We start from the raw sequence: 24,195 nt of genomic DNA on the forward strand, positions 1-24,195 counted from the left end.
AAACTAGCCTTTCTAGCTAAATGAGGTTTTGCTTGTTGCGCAATTATGTCTTATAATAAGGGTGGCTAGATGTTTTGGCTTGAAAATAGACAAATAAACTTCCTAAGATTTTTATTTTTTGCAGTGTTGTCATGGCTACTCACTGTCATGTCCGATGTACATGCAGCGCCATTAGGACTAATCACCACCGTGCACCTGTTCCGGATTAGAGCACAATCACAGCACGTGTTTATAAGGACTCCTTCCCAAAAGACACAGATTTGGTGAAGTCTACGTGCTGTGCCTGGTGTTTCACATTACCAAGCCTTTGTGCTTTACTGGTTTTGAGTCACTTTTGTATTTTGGACTTTGCCTTTGTGATTACCTCTGATATTCTGTTTGGGCCTCATTCAACCATTGCCCATTCCATGACCCTGCATTTGTCTTACGTTTTTGAACTGTTTGCCTGCCCGTTTTTAAATAAACACTCTTCCTGCAATGACGTCTGTCATCTGGCTTCATTACGTGATGCTTGTAAACGTAAGATACTCTCCATTGAAGACAAACTTCATATCCTGGACCATCTGAAGGGGGGGGGGGGGGGGGGGGGGGGGGCGGCAACAAATTTGTCAAAAGAATATGGTATGCCAAAAAATTAAAGCTAGACTGCCTTTCAGATTTTTCAGGTGTAGGTCATAAAAAGAATTTTCCCCGACACACAATTATTTTTGTTTAGTGGACCGAAAGCTGCTGAATTTGAATCACAGACTTACAATTTCATTCTTTTTTAAAAATAGAACAATTAATGAATTTATCTCCACGTGGCCCTAAATTCACTGCTATTTTTGCCAGCTTCACCATAACCCAATTCAAGATACTACGTCATGCGGCACGTGGTGAGCTTTCCCTGTTCGCACAAGGCATTGTGGGATACAAATTTGAAACAGGAGAGAAAAATGGAGGACGTGAGTGTGCGAATGAAGCGTGAAAGACCGACTACAGTAACAGGAAGAAAGCGAGAAGAAAAGACGTTATGTTATATACAAAGGAAAGGAAATGCAGGAGCAAACTAATAAATATCGGCGCTCAGCGAGCACCTTGGTGTGATCAGCTGTTCGTTTAGCGACGGAATGATGGAACTGTCAGTGCACGCTCAAAGGTAAACCTGCGCATGCTCACACACAGACACACACACGGACTTCCTCTGTCTGCTCGACTACGTGAAGCGAGCAATTTCATGCACATTATTTGCTTTAGGGCGGCACGGTAGTGTAGTGGTTAGCGCTGTCGCCTCACAGCAAGAAGGTCCGGGTTCGAGCCCCGGGGCTGGCGAGGGCCTTTCTGTGTGGAGTTTGCATGTTCTCCCCGTGTCCGCGTGGGTTTCCTCCGGGTGCTCCGGTTTCCCCCACAGTCCAAAGACATGCAGGTTAGGTTAACTGGTGACTCTAAATTGAGCGTAGGTGTGAATGTGAGTGTGAATGGTTGTCTGTGTCTATGTGTCAGCCCTGTGATGACCTGGTGACTTGTCCAGGGTGTACCCCGCCTTTCGCCCGTAGTCAGCTGGGATAGGCTCCAGCTCGCCTGCAACCCTGTAGAACAGGATAAAGCGGCTAGAGATAATGAGATGAGATGAGATTATTTGCTTTAATCCCCTCAAATTAAATAACTTCCCAGCCACAGAACAGAACGGCCTGATATTTTGTCAGATATTACAGAAATAAACATACATCACAATGACCACATTTCAGAGGGAACTAAATTTCACCGATTATATCAGGGGTGGGCAATTATTTTTTCCATGGGGCCACATGAGAAACAGAAAATTTTGTGGAGGGCCGGACCAAAAGGCTGAACTAAATTCTGCATAATATTAAAGGGGTACCAAATATAATACATACAGTTGCTGATGTGACAAAGTAACGTATTCTTAAGTATTCTATCAAATTTATATACTAGAAAACAACGAAATATCTTGGTAATTGTAAATATAATACTTTATACGCTAAACCGCACAAGAGTCGCCATTTTTAAAAGACCGTGACGTCAGCGCTACCCACTGCACTAGCGGAACTCTCCGAAATAGAGGAGAGAAGCGTGCAATCATGGCGTCGGGCGCATCAAGTGAAAGCGACAGCTCTGTCGAATCATACGAAGAGATCCCGCAAGACACACTGCAAGCAGGCTATGGCTTAGAAGGGTACCGGTTTGAACCTAGGAGAGGTACTGTGTAGTGGAAGTTCATTATGTCTAACTATTAAAGCTATTTTAAGTTCGTTTCTTAAGACAAGGATTTTTTAAGACGTTCCCTTGTTGACAGTTTCGGCGAGAATCTTCCGCCTTCTTCAAAACAGTCACCCGATGTCGAGTGGTGACGTGCCTTATCAGCTGATGTTACGCTACGGAGGCGTGAACGTCCCGCCCAATTTGACAGGTAGTTCACGCCTCCTGCTGTCAGGTCGCTCCCCCAGGACACATCTGGTGACTGTTTTGAAGAAGGCGGAAGATTCTCGCCGAAACTGTCAACAAGAGAACATCTTAAAAAATCCTTGTCTTAAGAAACGAACTTAAAATAGCTAGGAGAGGTACTCTCGACTCCGGTGATGAAATAAGAGAAGAAAGCTCGGATGACGGCGAGGATGAGACTGATGCTGACCATGGGCGTGGCGAGCGTGGGGCAGAGCGTATGCGTGCAGGTGACACGGCGTGGTGCTCGTGCGGAAAATGTAACGTGGAGTTGCTCACGAGTCCAGCAGAATTTATTTGCTGCAGTGAGATAGGCGCCACCCGTGGACTTGCGAAATCGTCACAAGAGGCAGAAACGGGTATTTCACACGTGCTATTCCCAACCTCAATGAGCCAACACAACTGGGCACGTACATGCGTCATGAGTGTTACGCAGAGAAAATGAACGTGCATTCTGATTGGATAAAATTAATATCATGGCGGGCTGTTCAAACTGCGGAAATAGTTTGCTCGAGCTACTTTCAAAACACTATAACTTTCCAACCTTAGAACAAAAAACTTTTGTAAGTCTTGAATAAGGTTCGTTAATGTGTGTTTTATTGTTATATTTACTCTATATATTGCCCTCTGTTCCCCTTTAATTGTATTTCTTTATATAAAGCAATAAATATAATTGTTTTTACAAGCTGCTAAGACGGGTAAGAGTATGGAAAAAACGAGTTGCCTTACAAAAAATGTCATTTATTCAATCAAATTCCCCAAAACAATGGTTAACAAAATGTGAACGTTTGTACCATTTTTTTTCAGTCACATTCACCCCAAAACACAATAAAGGGATCATAATATTGTCTTTCTACTCCAAATATCAAGCAAGATACATCATATTATAATAATGATGCCCACATTTGTAGTCTAATCACCTCATTTGGTGTTTTTCAGTTTTTCGGATCTGCTCTCCGCAAACTAAACACGCGGCTTTATCTCTGACTTCAGTAAATAAATACTTAGCAGTCCATGTTTTGTTGAAAGCCCTGCATTCGGCATCTACCTTTCTTCTTTTTGCGGACATTTTGGGGGCTAAAGTCTTCTTGTGACCTGCTCGCAACAATGTCAATTCGGTGTAGGTATCAGATCTACAGATCGGCTCCGGCGCCTGTTGGTGACGTCACACTATGTGATTGGCCGGACCGTTTGAAGGATGACGTACAAGTTTGTGGTTGGTCTGGACAAATTATGGAAGTAGTTATCGCGGGATTAGGTTTCGTGGGATTTCATGTCATGTTCATGTCGCGCGCATTGCGTTTTTGTTGAACACAACTTCAAAATAAAAGCAATGCACATTCAGAAAAGAAAAAAAAAGAAGAAACCGGTTGTACGAATCGCGATTCAGTCCATGCATGAGGTAAAATTAGAAAATACGTTTATTTTGTAATTTCTAATTAACCTTACGCAGGCCGGTCAGAATGAACCAAAGGGCCGGATGCGGCCCACGGGCCGTAAAATGCCCAGGTCTGGATTATATGAAATCGAAAGGCCGTCGAGCTTTAAATTTCAACTTTTAAAGCAAAAGAAAAGAACTCCGAGACTTCGTCCATAACTGCAATCAACATGACGGGCTGAAAAGAAAGAAGATGCGGCAAGCAAACAATGGTGAGTGTGACTTGTTTCCTTTACATAAGAGCGACTTATTAGCTCATCCGGCCGACAGGTGATGAGTTTATGCCATCGTGTGTCGTCTGGCGTCCATCCAGCGTCGTCTACGTTTCACGAAAATCGCTTCTTCTCTCTCAATTCTCCACGGATTTTTATACTTTTTGGCAGGAAGGTAGGTCTGCCTGGGGTGTGTATAGACAGCTTCTACACAAATTTGCATAATTGCAATTAGTAATGAAGATATGGGGGGCGTCGTGGCTCAGGTGGATAAGGCGCCATACCATAAATCCAGGGACCCGGGTTCGATTCCGACCTGAGGTCATTTCCCGATCCCTCCCCGTCTCTCTCTCTCCTGCTCATTTCCTGTCTCTACACTGTCCTATCCAAATAAAGGTGAAAAAAGCCCAAAAAATATATTTAAAAAAAAAGTAATGAAGATATGGAGTAATTAATCAATCCCTAATGAGCAGTTTCCACACAAATCGCTTCTTCTCCCTCAATTCTTCACCGATTTTGATTCTTTCTGGCATGAAGGTAGGGGTACCTAGCGTGCATAGAACTTCCACCCAGATTTGCTTTATTACAATTATTAATGAAGTTATGGACTAATTAAGCCTTAATGAGCAGTTCAACAAAAATCACAGTCAACTCCTCGCCGTTTTGGATTCTTTCTGGTAAATAGGTCGGTATTCCTAGGGTGGATATACAGTAGCTTCTATATATAGCGTGTATATAGTGTATATAGCTTGCAACATTTATTGCGCAACGAAGGTGACCCACTTTAGATCGTTCCTTCTGGACTAGACGGGACCGGAGTGAGCTACGCCATCATTGACGTTCTCGTTTCCTTTACTTTGTAAATATGTAAGTGAATTAAGTGTAAATATAAATTACACAGTTGGTCTTGTTTTACGGAAGAGTGAGTGTTTGGTGTGACAAGTGGGTCCATTTCAGTATTACGAACTTTTCAGTATAACAAATTATTTGGACGTCCCCCAAGGAGTTCGTTACAGAAGAAGAAGAACAACAACTTTATTCATCACACGCTTGTGAGATTCCTCTCTGCATTTAACCCATCTGAAGCAGTGAACACACACATGTGAGCATTGAGCACACACACATACCCAGAGCTAGCCTGGCTAACGCGACTTCAGAGCTCTCCGAGCATTTGGTCTGGCCAAGATATTAAGCCAAACCGTTTCCCAGAGCCCGTGGTTGACCCGCCTCCCTGAAATGCCTCAGTTTGCTACTGGTCGAAGCCAGAAAAGGCTGTGACGAAGCTTAAACCAATCACATCACTCTTTCCTCTGACGTATGTGACGCGACGGAAACTGCTTGAGTAACAGGAAGAAGATAAATACCTCCAGGGCTGCTCTTTGCTCTGTTTTCAATGAGAACTTCCCGTTGAATACTTTCAATACAGCATCTACCGCTGCGTCAAAGGCTTGCCGCCGCTCCATGTTCGTGATGTGAATGAAGCGCTTCCGGCATAGATTCTGTAAACAATCTATGGCTTCCGGTCTCAGTTCTACTACGTCACTGCCTTGAACACGCCTCTACCCAGGGCCGTTGGAGATGCTCAAAGTTGATTGGTTCCCAATTTTTCGGGAGCTTGGAAATGCTGTAGATAGTCTGCCTGGCCAGACTAAGCTCGGAACAGGCCCTCATGTTGCATCACGCTTAGGATGGGCGGGCCCAGGCTAACCCAGAGCAGTGGGCAGCCATGCTAACAGCGCCCGGGCACCTCACTCAAGGGCACCTCAGCCCAAGGCCGTCCCTTATTAACCTAACCTGCATGTCTTTGGACTGTGGGGGAAACCGGAGCACCCGAAGGAAACCCACGCAGACACGGGGAGAACATGCAAACTCCGCACAGAAAGGTCCCCGCCGGCTGCTGGGCTCGAACCCAGAACCTTCTTGCTGTGAGGCGACAGCGCTAACCACTACACCACCGTGCCGCCTGGCAGGGTTGCAGTGTAATTTGGGAAGTCTGACGACGCGTGTGAGCGTTTCTAAATCCAAACAATAGAACTACGCATGATGCTCACAGGGCAAACCAAAATTTTTTTTTAATGCACAAGTAGAAGTGAACCAACGTTATCAATGGAGTCCTGTATATTAAGTCATGGATATGAATCAGGGACTGTACCGGCGTTAACAAGTCTATCAACTCGCGCTCCTGCTGAAACGTAAACGCTGAAGGAGTGTCAAATTCTGTAGGTGACAAAATCTCTTAAAAGTAAGTAGACAGGAAGTCTGTTCGAAATCATATTTGCAGACCTCATTGGCACCGTCTTTTATTACAGCTCAAACCAAACACACACACTGGCTTATAGCTCTGATTTTATGCTGTTCGTGTTGGCATCCAGACAAAAGCTTTGTCAACTTCCAGACAAAAAAAACCCTTCTTTTCAAGATTAGCTAAATGTCAACGGGCTGAATGATTACACAGGGTTATGGACGCCACCATTCAGAAGGTACAATGAATTACTGTCAAGCTAGAGAAGTATAGTGTCCAGTGGAGAAGTACAGAAATAAAAATGTGGTCTCACCATGAATGGAACTAAAGATAGAATGGAGGGAAACCTTATGTGAGCATTTACAGGAATCCAGCTGTAATTCAGCCGCTCAGAGAGAGACCTCTTGAAGCATCAAACCACTTGTGATATTGTCACCCATGTCGAGAGCTTTACAAGACGCCACGCATGAGAATGAAATGATAACGGATCACCTAATGACTCGTATAAGAGTAAGTTATAATCTCAGGGATGAGCAATAGAACTGTACTGTGTTTTGAATTTTGAACATAGTTTATCTGTGAACAAATAAACACCATGCATGTTTGAAGGTGTGTATGGGGGGTATGTTAGTCTGGTTAACGCCAGACCATATCACAAGTGAAATATGGTCTGGAATCCGCCTATTGAATTTCTCGTAGTGGAGGTGTGGTTTACGATTGTCAACGGCCGTTTATTGGACGTTGCGAATGTCTATCATTTGGCGTATACGTAGCCCATGGCCAATCATGGCAGTTGTACCCGGTGATGTAGTTAGAGCGACGAAGAGGCGAAGAAGAGAAGGAAAGAGAAAGAGAAGGCAAAACAAAAATAGGAAAACAATGGCACCGAACGATTACTGCCGTTTGTGCAAGACAAAGCTTGATCGAAAGTTTGGTCCGTATCGCTCGCCGCCATGTTAAATGTGATCCGTAAACAGTCCCAAATAAACTACAAGCTTCCGTTTGTCGAGTAGTACGCGTCACCGTCTTTCCACCCCTCCCCACTCTCTGATTGGCTCCCTAACTCAGGCGAGCCTTTAGACCATAGTTTCCATGCTGTCTTTTCAGATCGGAACGATTGTGCAAAGCAGCATGGGATTTCCCAGGCTAGGGGTATGTGGATGAGGATTGTAGCTGATCATGTGCTTTACTGCATGTCTTTAATGTTTGTTACAGGTTTGGAGGTGAGACTGTGACTGGGTTGGAATTTTAAGAAACCATGAACATCTCATCTCATTATCTCTAGCCGCTTCATCCTGTTCTACAGGGTCGCAAGCAAGCTGGAGCCTATCCCAGCTGACTACGGGCGAAAGGCGGGGTACACCCTGGACAAGTCGCCAGGTCATCACAGGGCTGATACATAGACACAGACAACCATTCACACTCACATTCACACCTACGCTCAATTTAGAGTCACCAGTTAACCTAACCTGCATGTCTTTGGACTGTGGGGGAAACCGGAGCACCTGGAGGAAACCCACGCGGACACGGGGAGAACATGCAAACTCCGCACAGAAAGGCCCTCGCCGGCCACGGGGCTTGAACCCGGACCTTCTTGCTGTGAGGCGACAGCACTAACCACTACACCACCGTGCCGCCCACCATGAACATATATTTGACAAAATGATGTTTGGTTTTGGTGAAAAAAAAAAAAAGCTGATCTGTAGAAAGGTATCTAAAACCTTGCTAGCTAAAAGCGACTTCTTCAACAATGAATGCTGAGACCAAGTCGTGACCGAGACGAGACCAAGACTTTGAGGGGTTGAGATCAAGTCAAGACCAAGACAGGACAAGACTGAGTCAAGACCAGAACCAGACCACTGTGAATGAAGGGGGCCGGGGCAGGGCGGGGAGGGGAGGGGAGGGGAGGGGAGGGCGAACAGCTTTTAACAGGAAGAACAATTTCACATTAGCAATGAATCACGTTATTGGTTGCATTTGAAGCAGGAAATTTTTACATCCAATCACAGTAACGATGTTAAACAAATAAATCAGACAATTGAGCAAAATCCCCACAGTTGTGGTCTTGACCGGGCTTGAAATAAAATCCCGAGTCCTCTATATGTCTGAGACCGAGACAGGACGGATTAAAAATGTGATCGATTCCGAGACCTTCAAAAAATGGTCTTGAGCTCGGTCTCAGGTACCACAACACAACTCTTTTTGGAGAGAAATGGACATATTCCTTCCATAGCAAGACATACGCTTTGCTCAGGGGCACTTCAGCCATTCCTGCTGGTCCAGAAAGTCGAACCGATGACCTTTTGGTCCCAAAGATGGTTCTTGAACCATTAGGCCAGGGCTTCTGCAGCCACAGCCAAAAAAAAAAAAAAAATGATGAACAGAATTTGGCCAAAATTGTTTTTGAATTTAAAAAAAAAAAATCATGAATACATTATTTTAACAAAATGATGTTCGTTTTAATTACGTTTTGATTACAAAAAAAAAAAAAGAAAAAAAGGTGATCTGTAGAAAGACGTCTTAACCAAAACATCTGGTTAAATATTTGTTTGTAATCAGATACCGGCTCTCCAAATGTCCATGATGTTCCTGCAGCACAACCACGATGAAATCTCGAAATGGAATTTTCTCCACTTTCACTTTAGAAGGTAACCAGACTTTTAATTTTACATGTGGTTAGTTGGGTTCAGTCCTGTAGTTGTCATATATATATATATATATATATATATATATATATATATATATATCCACATTGACTGGATATGAGCAATCGTGAACTCTGATTGGCTACTCTACTACTAGGATATCAGCTCATATACCGTGAGTAGAGAAAAAAAAAAACCGGCGGAGCGTTTTGCTGAACCAACCAAGGACGAAATAAAAACTCTCCTCGAAAACAAAACCCCCAAAAAATGCAAAAAAAAAAAGCAACAAAATATGGAATAAAAGTATTTGATAGTAAGAACGTATCTTTTTAAAACTTTGCAATAATAATAATAATAATAATAATAATAATAATCAGGGTGCGATTTGTCAAAAAACCAGAAGGGGGGATGTTTTTTTTTTTTAATCATGAAACGTCACAAAATTAAGGTAACAATAGGCTAACAGCTCAATAACATCCGATGATATCAAATGAATAACACTAAATGAAAACGAACACTAAACCAGAGATAGTAAATTCATCTTCCTATCTCTCTGACTAAATACACGAACACTAACACAACAAAGTTCGCATTGCTTGTCGCGTTGCTGTGATGTTTCTCTCCCTCCGGATTAAATGGACAGTGACTCGAAAATCACTAAAATACATGAATACTAAATGAACAGTTTGCTCTGATGGCGCAGTTCATGTGGCCTTTTCTGCTTTCCCGTCGGTGCGCTATCCGCCGCGTTTCGCCCTTCTTTAATCCACATTTCTGCGAATTTCTCAGCAGGGAAGGAACGCACGTCTGGCCCATTGACAGCGAGGAAAAGAAGGCTGTTCAGTGTGGATACATTCAGGCCAAGTTTACATTAGACCGTATCTGTCTCGTTTTCTTCGCGGATGCACTGTCCGTTTACATTAAACCGCCTGGAAACGCCGGGAAACGGGAATCCGCCAGGGTCCACGTATTCAATCCAGATCGTGTCAGCTCCGGTGCTGTGTAAACATTGAGAATACACGGATACGCTGTGCTGAGCTCTAGCTGGTGTCGTCATTGGACAACATCACTGTGACATCCACCTTCCTGATTCGCTGGCGTTGGTCATGTGACGCGACTGCTGAAAAACGGCGCGGACTTCCGCCTTGTATCACCTTTCATTAAAGAGTATAAAAGTATGAAAATACTGCAAATACTGATGCAAATACTGTCCATTGTGTAGTTATGATGGTCTTTAGGCTTGCCATCCTTCCACTTGCAAGTGGTAAGTGATATGCGCTGGGATCACACACACAGCGGCTCAGTCCCGAATCACTGCTCGTGCGCTTCACTCGCGCGCTCTGTGAGCTGCGCAGGGCCGGAGTGCGCACCCTCCAGAGGGCACTCGCTGTTCAGGGCGGAGTGATTTGGAGCGCAGGATGCCTGCGGAGCCGAGCGTATCCGTGTATTGGTGTTGCTGTGTGCACGCAAATCGTGTATTGGTGTTGCTGTGTGCACACAAATCGTTTTAAAAACATTAATCTGATGATCCGTTGATACGGTCTAATGTAAACATGGGCTCATTCTGTTGCGCTCATCAATAAGGATGTGATTCATGGCGCTAAATCCATGTTCACACTCTGGATATTGTTATTATCTACAATGTATCTATTTGCTGGGGACGTTCGTGAATATCAAAGCTGCCACTTCGGGTCATTTTGAAAGTGAGTCCAATGTAGACCAGAGAAAACTGTGTCACAACATGCCTGTCATGTCAACTTTTTTTTTTTGGTTTGTTTGTTTTATTGACGGGGTTGTCCCCGAGGATTTTTTTTCAGCAGAGATAAAAACCAGAGGGGGGGATGATCCCCACCATATCGCACCCAGATAATAATAAATATTATTATGATTATGATTATTATTGTTGCATTTTTCACGAATTGCTCCCGTCATTTCGCCGGTTTGTTTACATGCTAAGTGGAAATGTTTTTGTTGGACGTTGATAAAGCGGCTAGAGATAATGAGATGAGATGAGATTTTGTATAAAGTTTTTATTTATCGAATTTGCAAGAAATAAAAATAAAAATGCTCCGTTTCTCAAAATCCAGTGAATGTGGATCGAATAAAACAGTTATTCCATGAAATCAAGTCATACATGGCTTAAAGACAACTACGTGCCTTGTCGGCTATCAGCTCATGTACGACTCGATTTCATGGAATAACTGTTAGATAGATAGATAGATAGATAGATAGATAGATAGATAGATAGATAGATAGATAGATAGATAGATAGATAGATAGATAGATAGAGCGTTTCCATTTGCGCTTCTTGTCACGTCATGTGACAGAGTTGCAAAAAAACGTGTTCCTATTTCAATTTTGCGAGATACCGCTTTGCCAAAAACCAACTCATGCGAGCGTAAAAACTTTTTTGCGATTTTTGCGAGTTATTTTGAAATTCACGTGTTTCCGTTATTCCTTCTTTAGTTCACCATTTCAAATTGCGCATGAAGCAGGTTAACCCTTTCACCACTGGGTAACTTTTTCCAGAAGGGGTTTCGCTACGACAGTGAGACCGGACTAGCGGTGTGCAGTGGCGAAAGGGTTAACAGAAAGAAACCTGGCTACTGTGTGATGTTATGCGATTAAAGCTGAGCTTCCTTTTCTGGCAATTAGCTATTCTGATTAAACACAGCGACGGATCTCCGAGACCTGGTAATCACCTGTTTGCATCAAATGTTTCCATTTTGATTTTGCGAAATATTGATTGGTGGCACGGTGGTGTAGTGGTTAGCGCTGTCGCCTCACAGCAAGAAGGTCCGGGTTCGAGCCCCGTGGCCGGCGAGAGCCTTTCTGTGCGGAGTTTGCATGTTCTCCCCGTGTCCGCGTGGGTTTCCTCCGGGTGCTCCGGTTTCCCTCACAGTCCAAAGACATGCAGGTTAGGTTAACTGGTGACTCTAAATTGAGCGTAGGTGTGAATGTGAGTGTGAATGGTTGTCTGTGTCTATGTGTCAGCCCTGTGATGACCTGGCGACTTGTCCAGGGTGTACCCCGCCTTTCACCCATAGTCAGCTGGGATAGGCTCCAGCTTGCCTGCGACCCTGTAGAACAGGATAAAGCGGCTAGAGATAATGAGATGAGATGATTTGTCGAATGGTCTGAAAAACTACCTTGTGAGATTCTAACATTTTTGAAAGTTGTTTTGCGGAAATGCCTGTGAAATGCATGATCTGTTACTGGTTTGTAATTTCAGATTGAGTGTTTAGAAGGTTAACGGAAACCGGTTTGTATGGAGATGAGCGTTCTCCTTCCCCATGTTGGCATGGGTTTCCTCTGGATTCTTTGAGTTTCTTGCTCTGTCCACTGATGGAGGAGCAAATTCTCCCCATTCGACCACAGTGTTACTGGGATTGGATCAGATTCACTTCCCAGGATAAAGCAGATACTGAAGATGAATGAATGGAACCTGTGCAAACCCTGAGCCGTGTCGCATATCTCCATTTCCAATGATTTTATAGAACTGAGAGCATCATAAACAAAACAAAACTGCATGAACATACATCCTGCATGGTTTTACACAGCGTTCCTCGCCTCGCTCATCTTCTTGCGTTTACCACAAAGCACAGTCACAAAGCTGACATTCACTGCTCAAGATGCTAATTGGAAAATCAAATGAGTCACCACTGACGAAAAGCATTCCCGGGGCAAAGTAGCCTTATGCATACACATGCTATAATGCTGATGGTGCTTTTCTAGTGCAACGCCTCCAGCTATAGTGCTAAATGAAACCTAAGACCAAAAAAAAAAAAAGACATAGCATAAAACACACACACACAAAACAATCCAGACTACAATACAGAGTTTTATTATTCCACAAATCAACAAAAGAAGGCAAAAAAGAGCGAATGATAAAATGTTTTGACAAATTAAAAAAATTCACACCATCTCAATATTTCCATCAGCGTTCTGCACCAATAATCCGAAGCCTCCACCCACATCTATGGAACGTCAAGTAATAAGTGCCGTTTACCATCACGTCCTCGTCCTGTTTAAGAGGAACGCACACCTTCCACCTTCCAGAAACAAACACGCGGCTTGGTCAGGGTCCTCATTTCTAAGCGCGTTTTCTCTCTCGGAAATATCGCAGGTAGGTCCGAGTTCACGACAGGTCTCTTCCGACCCGCGTCCAAATCTCAGCTCGAGACGTCAACGTCTTGACAGACGCATTTAGGCCAAGAGTCAAAACGTTATCCGTAGCAAATTTAACACAAGAGTCGAGCCTGTTTCAACTTCCGACGTTTTCTGGAATCAAGGACGAACCTTCATAAGTCAACATCTGGGACAAAGCTGTCCGCCGCCACCACAAATCAAACAGGCGTGGTTTCCTTCCATCACCTCCTACCTGTGTGGAACCGTGCTCAAGATCTGCCAGCTGCTCAGCACCTCCTGCAACGACACAAAACAGGAACCGGTTCAGAAGTTTTAATCATGTCATAATATGCAAACACATGCTGCGGATTTGCTCCAGTCTTCAGCTAGTGTGGTTTTGGCTATAATGTAAAGCTGTGAAGTCCAATGAAGCATATAGTGAAAGTATTTCTCTACTTTTTTTTTTTTTTTGGTGGAAAATACGTCTTATGCCTTGGTGGAATTCCCCTAACGGTGGCCAGCCTGTGTTCCACAGGAGAGAAATCCCACGTTTTAAGACCTGCGTGCTTTTTTTTTTGGTCTCGTTTGGTCTCGTGTAAGCTTGGAAACTGTCAAAACGGAAAATGTCTCAGGGAAATTTATAAGTACAGGACTGTACAATGAACAAAACCTTTTCAGACGCAGGAGCATGTGGAAACTGTTTGACCAGGGGTTAACGCACTGAGAGTGGATTATATTAGCTTCCTATTAAGTTAAATGTTAAGAAGGCAAAGAGACAAGAAATTATTTATACCGCCGTACTGACTATATAACGAGAGTGCTATTCATTTTCCAGACACGCGCGTCTCGATAGTAACTGTGATCGATTCAGAAGGGATACCGGATATGTACCGTACAGTATGCTTTAATACAAACGGATTGTTTTGCTCTTTATTATAAATGCTTGTTGTAGGGCTTGTGGCTACACAGGGGCGAAAACTTTAGGCTTCGACGCCATAGGACACAATTTCAATTCTTAAGGCACCGTATTTCACCATATTCCTGATTCAATTTTGCTTCATAAAGCCTCGGTCACAACCGGCCGTACGTGCTTCTACGTCCTGGTCGACGTGCAAAAAACGCAAGAAACGCACGGAGGGCGCGCGTGTGACGTGCTGATTTTCGAGCCGTAGACTGGCCGCAGACCGGCCGCAGAGGTTCTTTGTCATGTCAAACAAACTCTACGGGCGCTTACGTTTTTTTCAGGTTGCAAAACAAACTTACGGCCAACGTGCGTCTTTCTCCATGAACAAAAAAAAATGCAGTGATTTGGGAAACGCCAAAAATCGCACAGCCAAAAAATCGTACGTCCGGTTGTGACCTAGGCTTAAGGCAACGATATAGCATTTTTGACAATACCACCGAATCTGCTATAATACAATACACTTTTGATTCATAAGGTCACGAGTCGATATTTAAATAATATTGGCTGGCGCGTTTTTCATGGTATATCAGATATATTCCATTCGGCTAGCGTGATATTGAACGAGTCGAAGACGAGTAGCTGAATGGAATATATCTGATATACCATGAAAAAAAGCACCAGTAATATCTCATCTCATCTCATTATCTGTAGCCGCTTTATCCTGTTCTACAGGGTCGCAGGCAAGCTGGAGTCTATCCCAGCTGACTACGGGCGAAAGGCGGGGTACACCCTGGACAAGTCGCCAGGTCATCACAGGGCTGACACATAGACACAGACAACCATTCACACTCACATTCACACCTACGCTCAATTTAGAGTCACCAGTTAACCTAACCTGCATGTCTTTGGACTGTGGGGGAAACCGGAGCACCCGGAGGAAACCCACGCGGACACGGGGAGAACATGCAAACTCCGCACAGAAAGGCCCTCGCCGGCTACGGGGCTCGAACCCGGACCTTCTTGCTGTGAGGCGACAGCGCTAACCACTACACCACCGTGCCGCCCACCAGTAATATTATTATTATTATTATTATTATACACCAGAAGGGAACCATCAGGGCCTTCTAAACCTTCAGAGAAGCCCAAACATATAAGCATTTCAAATGTTATATTAACTTTCATAATCTCATGATTAATTATTCTCTTCTAATTCTGCCTCATTTTCTATCAAATGTGCTTCAGAAATGAAAGCGTTACTGTCCTGAAAACATTAAAATCGAGTTATCCAATGAGATTTGTTTGTTGTCTCTAGGCTGAGAAGAGTTCAGAGCTGCTCACTCATTGGTTCGGACTTCATTGCCGGGACAGAAGGCCATGGCAGTGTATGTTTATGTAGGAAGTGACAGATGACTGATTAACCAATCAGATTTTGATTTATAGTGGGGGGGGACCAAAAATTTATATCACCCTAGACCTGCTCGAACCCCAACGTGAGCTTAACCGCAAGTCGGCGCCGTGAACGCAGCAGTGAAGTCACCTTCCAGCCGGTGTAGCGTTCATCAGTAGTGTTAGCGAATGCTAATAAAGCCGTCAAGCCAGTGCTATCTATCGAGAGCAAGTAGCACAGGCTAACGACCGAGAAACTAACATTTCTGTCTCCAGACTCTTCTTCCACGCTGCACGATCGCTACAGTAATTCTCACTCAGACTTAAGTATTCATTTCCCTGTGTAATTTACCGAGTTACTTTTAAAATCAACATCGACAGCTACACGCAACGGAGCGACCTCACAGCCTGACGCTAATCCCTTACAAAATCCTTTTTGTGTGTCTGGCTAAGTTTTGTCTGAGCTCAAGCCCCAGCTCTAATAGTAACAGTTCGCCACTGTCCGAAAATATGCATGAATCATATCTAATGAAGTTTCGGTAGCCTTTCGGGTGTTCAGTGCGTCTTTAGTTTCAGTTTATTTATTTAGTGCTTAATTATAGCATAGCTAATCCTCGCACTGGATTAGCCTTGTCTTTCTCTTTCCCAGCAAATAAAGAAAAGGTTGTGCGCATGCGCAGCAGAAAACTCTCATATTGGATATTCACATCAGAGCCGACGTGTGACGTCATGTCATCTTGACAACCATGCAATATCATAAACCAGACCTGGGCATTTTCCGGCCCGCGGGCCGCATCCGGCCCTTTGGTTCATTCTGACCGGCCCGCGTAAGGTTAATTAGAAATTACAAAATAAACGTATTTTCTAATTTTACCTCATGCATGGACTGAATGTGCATTGCTTTTATTTTGAAGTTGCGTTCAACAAAAACGCAATGCGCGCGACATGAACATGACATGAAATCCCACGAAACCTAATCCCGCGATAACTACTTCCGTAATTTGTCCAGACCAACCACAAACATGTACGTCATCCTTCAAACGGTCCAGCCAATCACATAGTGTGATGTCACCAGCAGGCGCCCGAGCCGATCTGTAGATCTGATACCTACACCGAATCGACGTTGTTGCGAGCAGGTCACAAGAAGACTTTAGCCCCTAAAATGTCCGCAAAAAGAAGAAAGGTAGATGCCGAATGCAGGGCTTTCAACAAAACATGGACTGCTAAGTATTTATTTACTGAAGTCAGAGATAAAGCCGCGGGTTTAGTTTGCGGAGAGCAGATCCGAAAAACTGAAAAACACCAAATGAGGTGATTAGACTACAAATGTGGGCATCATTATTATAATATGATGTATCTTGCTTGATATTTGGAGTAGAAAGACAATATTATGATCTCTTTATTGTGTTTTGGGGTGAATGTGAAGGAAAAAAAAATGGTACAAACGTTCACATTTTGTTAACCATTGTTTTGGGAAATTTGATTGAATAAATGACATTTTTTGTAAGGCAACTCGTTTTTTCCATACTCTTACCAGTCTTAGCAGCTTGTAAAAACAATGTTATTTACTGCTTTATATAAAGAAATACAATTAATATTATGCAGAATTTAGTTCAGCCTTATGGTCCGGCCCGCCACAAAATTTTCTGTTTCTCATGTGGCCCTATGGAAAAAATAATTGCCCACCCCTGTCATAAACCATATTCAATGCTCATTCTCCATTGGGTAGAGTGACGTGATACACATAGGATAAGGGATATGCTAACAATATTGCATGCTATCGAACCAAATGAATCAAACCCGCTAGAAGGGAATAGAACGCATGTTTTTATTCCATCGAAAAAGTGTCCTGGATGTATAATATTAGATGATTCCTCTGAATCCGCTATGATATGATACGGTACCAGTCAAAATTTTGGACATATTTACTCATTACCAGTGTTGTAGCTGAGTCACTAAACCTCGAGTCCAGTCTCGAGTCCCCAGTGTTCAAGTCCGAGTCGAATCCAAGCCATTAAAAGAAAATTTCGAGTCCGAGTCGAGTCCATTATTGATCCGAGTCGAGTCCAAGACTCCGACCGCACCATGTGACGGTGGCTGTTTCAGCGCCATTAACATTAGTTTGTTCCTGAACATGACGTATAAACAGGTGAATGTGCTTCTCTTTATCAGGGAGTGTGAAGTATTCTGTCAGAGATGGTTGGGAGACGGATGGAAGTGCAGAAGGTGCGTTTATTAATACACGTGAAGACGGTAAACAATCCAGAACGGCAGGCGAAATCGTAAAACGGTGAAACAGGCGATAGGTCGAGCGAGACGCAAGCAGGCTATCGTAGACTCGGCAGAATCAAAGACGAGAAACGGGAAATCGGGGATCGGGAAACCAAACAAGGAAATAAGGCTCGGTAATGTATCAGCAACGCAACTCAATACTTCGCAAAGTAAGTGTGTTTTCACAGTTTTTAATATCAGCGCACTGATTGCGCCTTAATCCTGTGCAGGTGTGAGTTGTTAACGGCGTGCATGAGAGTCCGCTTGGCACGCGCACTGTCCGGAATGCCCAAGAGTCTATCTGATGCACACGGCAAGGCGCGCAGGTGTGACACACTTGCACGAAATTAGTATAAAAATGAATGTAGATATAAATATCTTACGCCAAATTATTATGACACGTTACAAAAAAATACAGAAAAAAATCAGAGCCTGAATGCAGTTAATGCACGAGTCTGAGTCATCAGCGCTCAAGTCCAAGTCAAGTCACGAGTCCTACAAACCTGGCCATTACTATGAGTCCTTTACTCTGAAATAAAAGTGTGAAACCTCTTTCCGCACAGTATATAGGGCCATCCTTAAAAAAAAATCCGTTTCCTGTCCACCGGGTGAGCAAAAAAATTTTCAGTCGGGAGGGAGGGATTTTTTTTTTAATATATGGATGGATAAGAAATCGCAATGCTGTGTTTGCTTTTTCTTTCAGTACTTTTTTTATTACAAAAGCAGACACATTTAATAAAATATGACAGTTAAATCAACTGAAACTTGTACAAAAACTTTAAGTTAGCATTTTAAATGCTGACTGCAACATTTGCAAAACTTTTACAAAGGTACTTAAAATGTCCGACACACGGACTTTTTGTAGTTCTAAATCGAGCGTTAGGCCGAGTTCGGATGAAATTACACTATTAAAATGATCACTGAATGATTTGTTTTTCTGAATCTTTACTATTTTGTTGTTCGCTAGAATACCATTTTGCGATTTCACACTTAAGCAAATGTTTGAAAACTCCGGATCTCCTTCCTTCATGGTGGCTGCCATTTTTTTGTGCCGCACGGCGCATGCGCAGAGCTGATTCAGTTCAGAGTGCGCACACCCTCGGCGGAGGCAGTAGTGTGTCGGACAGAAGCAGAGATAACGCTTATTTTGTCTCCGGTAAACCAGTCTTCTCTTGTTCAATTACGTGCTGGCATCAAAAGACACCGTTGGTTGTAAATGAAACCAAACTGAGTCGTTGGAGTGGATTTTCATACACAAATGGAGAAATGTTTGCTGAGTGTTTAATTGTGTCGCCCCACTGCAGACCGTTGTCGTCGTTAATTCATAGCATGCTCAGCTGCGTGAATGTGTCATGCACCGAAAATAAGAGATTTACAAGCCAGGAACGCCTCATGATGCAATACGCAAGAAAAGAAAGAAGATTTACTGCCATTTTACTTTGTATTTGAGTAAAGTGAATAAATAAATGGTCTGTGGAAAATACATTTAATCCTGGGAACTGCGTGCACAGGAGTTTTTGTGTTTACTCCCCTCCGGCTGGCTACTTACAACCCCGATTCCAAAAAAGTTGGGACAAAGTACAAATTGTAAATAAAACGGAATGCAATAATTTACAAATCTCAAAAACTGATATTGTATTCACAATAGAACATAGACAACATATCAAATGTCGAAAGTGAGACATTTTGAAATTTCATGCCAAATATTGGCTCATTTGAAATTTCATGACAGCAATACATCTCAAAAAAGTTGGGACAGGGGCAATAAGAGGCTGGAAAAGTTAAAGGTACAAAAAAGGAACAGCTGGAGGACCAAATTGCAACTCATTAGGTCAATTGGCAATAGGTCATTAACATGACTGGGTATAAAAAGAGCATCTTGGAGTGGCAGCGGCTCTCAGAAGTAAAGATGGGAAGAGGATCACCAATCCCCCTAATTCTGCGCCGACAAATAGTGGAGCAATATCAGAAAGGAGTTCGACAGTGTAAAATTGCAAAGAGTTTGAACATATCATCATCTACAGTGCATAATATCATTAAAAGATTCAGAGAATCTGGAAGAATCTCTGTGCGTAAGGGTCAAGGCCGGAAAACCATACTGGGTGCCCGTGATCTTCGGGCCCTTAGACGGCACTGCATCACATACAGGCATGCTTCTGTATTGGAAATCACAAAATGGGCTCAGGTATATTTCCAGAGAACATTATCTGTGAACACAATTCACCGTGCCATCCGCCGTTACCAGCTAAAACTCTATAGTTCAAAGAAGAAGCCGTATCTAAACATGATCCAGAAGCGCAGACGTCTTCTCTGGGCCAAGGCTCATTTAAAATGGACTGTGGCAAAGTGGAAAACTGTTCTGTGGTCAGACGAATCAAAATTTGAAGTTCTTTATGGAAATCAGGGGCGCCGTGTCATTCGGACTAAAGAGGAGAAGGACGACCCGAGTTGTTATCAGTGCTCAGTTCAGAAGCCTGCATCTCTGATGGTATGGGGTTGCATTAGTGCGTGTGGCATGGGCAGCTTACACATCTGGAAAGACACCATCAATGCTGAAAGGTATATCCAGGTTCTAGAGCAACATATGCTCCCATCCAGACGACGTCTCTTTCAGGGAAGACCTTGCATTTTCCAACATGACAATGCCAAACCACATACTGCATCAATTACAGCATCATGGCTGCGTAGAAGAAGGGTCCGGGTACTGAACTGGCCAGCCTGCAGTCCAGATCTTTCACCCATAGAAAACATTTGGCGCATCATAAAACGGAAGATACGCCAAAAAAGACCTAAGACAGTTGAGCAACTAGAATCCTACATTAGACAAGAATGGGTTAACATTCCTATCCCTAAACTTGAGCAACTTGTCTCCTCAGTCCCCAGACGTTTACAGACTGTTGTAAAGAGAAAAGGGGATGTCTCACAGTGGGAAACATGGCCTTGTCCCAACTTTTTTGAGATGTGTTGTTGTCATGAAATTTAAAATCACCTAATTTTTCTCTTTAAATGATACATTTTCTCAGTTTAAACATTTGATATGTCATCTATGTTCTATTCTGAATAAAATATGGAATTTTGAAACTTCCACATCATTGCATTCCGTTTTTATTTACAATTTGTTCCAACTTTTTTGGAATCGGGGTTGTATTTGTCATGGCTGGCTAGTATGAGCCTTAGTGGAAAGCCCTGGGAATGCGTAAATGTCAAGTTCGATTTTAGATTTACGAACCCGAAAAAAATGTCGAAAAACCGGCGTTAAAAAAAAAAAAATTTCAACCGCACGAACGGCACTCACCCGGCCGGTGGACCGGAAACAGAACATTTTTTAATAATAGCCCAACAGAATTTTTGCAATTGTGCTGATTTGGATGCGTTATCCCGTATATTCCCAGGAGTTATTTATACCGGTCATTTTATAGAAAGTGTATTACGACATGATCTTCGTGGAGTTTCTGACACAACACATTTGGACAGGACTAAAATCCCAGAAATGGTCTAATGATCATTACATTACCCCACCCCCCACCCCCCACGTAAAACTAATCCAGTCCGAATAGGACTTTTGTGTAAAACAAGACGTATCTGTGAACTGATTTAGTGCGAGTTCTTGTGAACGTCTCTTTCTTGCAATCCTATAGCTGCTTCGCCAGTTACAGTGAACTCCTCACATGAACCTTGTATATTGACAAAAATCCTGTTCGAGACTGCCTCGGGGTTTCTCATCAAACAAACTCGGAGACAATTACGTTTTAAAAGCTAACGCCCTGACTGGTTTGAGACACAACCGCTTTATTATAACATCAAGACAACGTCCTGTTTGCCAGGGAAGGGGAAAAAAAAAAAAAAAAAGATGAGAAAGGAGAGGTGAGTGACGGAGCGGGTGTGAGATTGTGACGTGAAGTTGTCAAAACACGGATTTCAATGCAGACAAAGTGAGCGAGGATGCAGGAGAACAATGCAGGCGAATGGGGAGATGTCAGAGCAGATCCCAGCACCTCCCGGATCCCAGGAAACGCCGCAGATAAACGAAGCGAGATTTAAGTTCTCCTATTGTTCACTATTCGTTTTCAAGCTCCTCTATTACCGCTCTTTGAAACCGGAGAAGTCGTCTGCGTGTGTGAGCTTCTCCCGCTGCTGCTGACTCACACATGCAAAAGAGCTTTTTCAAAAGGATTCACTCTGATTTGATCACAAATAGCAGGATGAAACAGATTTCCTTTTATCCGGATGCACAAAAGGTGTAAAAAGCGGTAAACAGAGTCACGTTACAGACGACACTGTCGGTCGTGTCGATCTTTAAGGCACGGAGATGACGTGGATGACGATACACAAGCTCATTGAGTCGTGTCGGTTATTGTCGTTCAGATTTCAACCTGCACCTACTCATTGATCAGAAGTACTGATGAACTCAGTGCCATTTCCTGCACGGCTAAAAGCAAAAACGCTGCTCGAGCCGTGCAGTGTGTGTGTGAGGGGACGTGAATGCTGACTCATAATCTCGATGTTTGAACACTGAGTCCTGCATGCCAGGGCGGGTCGCTTCACTTGCTGAGGTTCCTGCTGTCAGCTGAGGAGAGTTTGAGAAGCACTGTGGTGGGTTCTGGTGGTGGAGGAAGTGGTGGCTCTCCAGCTATCACTTCTCAGCTCTAGCGAGCTAGGAAACACACACCTCATGAGGGGAAATTCTCCAGATGAGATGAGAAGACACAAGAGAGAGAGAGAGAGGAGGACATGTAGAAAATGCTACATGTTCAGCTCTTTTAAAGTGTCTGGGAGGGACTTGAGAGCAACTAAAGGAAGAAGTTGTGGGCTTGCTGGGAAATTCATCAGCCGTGAATTAAAGAACCAAAAGCCAGATGACTCCTGTGTTCAAATTATTTCCTTTTTTTTATTTTTGAATGCGGTCAGGAAGAGCATCTATGCGTATTCAAAACACACATTCATTCTTTCACCTCCGGCCTAAAAGAAGAACGGACAAATAAAATTCAATAATGAGATGGTCAATGATGGAGTAGCTCGCTCCGGTTCCGTCTAGTCCGGAAGGAACGATCTAAAGTGGGCCACCTTCCTTGCGCAATAAAAGTTGCAAGCCATATACAGTGCTGAGCGTAAATGAGTGCACCCCCTTTGAAAAGTAATATTTTAAACAATATCTCAATGAACACAAACAATTTCCAAAATGTTGACAAGTTTAATATAACATCTCATGTCATCTCATCTCATTATCTGTAGCCGCTTTATCCTGTTCTACAGGGTCGCAGGCGAGCTGGAGCCTATCCCAGCTGACTACGGGCGAAAGGCGGGGTACACCCTGGACAAGTCGCCAGGTCATCACAGGGCTGACACATAGACACAGACAACCATTCACACTCACATTCACACCTACGCTCAATTTAGAGTCACCAGTTAACCTAACCTGCATGTCTTTGGACTGTGGGGGAAACCGGAGCACCCGGAGGAAACCCACGCGGACACGGGGAGAACATGCAAACTCCGCACAGAAAGGCCCTCGCCGGCCACGGGGCTCAAACCCAGGACCTTCTTGCTGTGAGGCGACAGCGCTAACCACTACACCACCATGCCGCTAATACTGTATAACATCTGTTTAACTTATAACGTGAAAGTAAGGTTAATAATATAACTTGGATTACACTTTTTTTTTTTCAGTTTTACTCAAATTAGGGTGGTGCAAAAATGAGTACACCCCACAGTTGTAGTAGTTTTTCTTGTGGGGTGTACTCATTTTTGCACCACCCTAATTTGAGTAAAACTGAAAAAAAAAAATGTGTAATCTAAGTTATATTATTAACCTTACTTTCACGTTATAAGTTAAACAGATGTTATATTAAACTTTGTCTCGTCAACATTTTGGAAATTGTTTGTGTTCATTGAGATATTGTTTAAAATATTACTTTTCAAAAGGGGTGCACTCATTTACGCTCAGCACTGTGTATAGAAGCTATATACACCCTAGGAATACCGACCTATTTGCCAGAAACGGCGAGGAATTGACGACGATTTTTGTTGAACTGCTCATTAAAGTGCCATTCCACCACTGGATGTATTTTTTTTGGCATAAAATACAATATATTTTATGACAACATGACTAGACAGAGAAATCTTTTAGCTTCAAAATGATATATCAAACATAATTTTTTGACAACGACAAGTATATTAATTTTGCGACCAAAGTCACCTACCCTTTTAATTTCCGCGCAGTAGTGAAACGTAATGGTCATCGGCAGGTTCCCCTTCTTGTGTACCACGTCACGTGTGACGTGGCACAGATTATCAGCAATGGCGGATAGAACGCGATTGTCAGCTTCGGAAAAGAAGCGAAGGAAAATAGCAAGTGATGCCCAAAGGAGACAGTCGATGGTGAATATCGGCACAGCAATCGACAAGTGGAAATCGCGTTCTATCCGCCATTGCTGATAATCTGTGCCACGTCACACGTGACATGGTACACAAGAAGGGGAACCTGCCGATGACATCACGTTTCACTACCGCGCGGAAATTAAAAGGGT

This window comes from Neoarius graeffei, chromosome 8, assembly GCF_027579695.1.
Source record: "Neoarius graeffei isolate fNeoGra1 chromosome 8, fNeoGra1.pri, whole genome shotgun sequence".
Classification (NCBI taxonomy): Eukaryota; Metazoa; Chordata; class Actinopteri; order Siluriformes; family Ariidae; genus Neoarius; species Neoarius graeffei.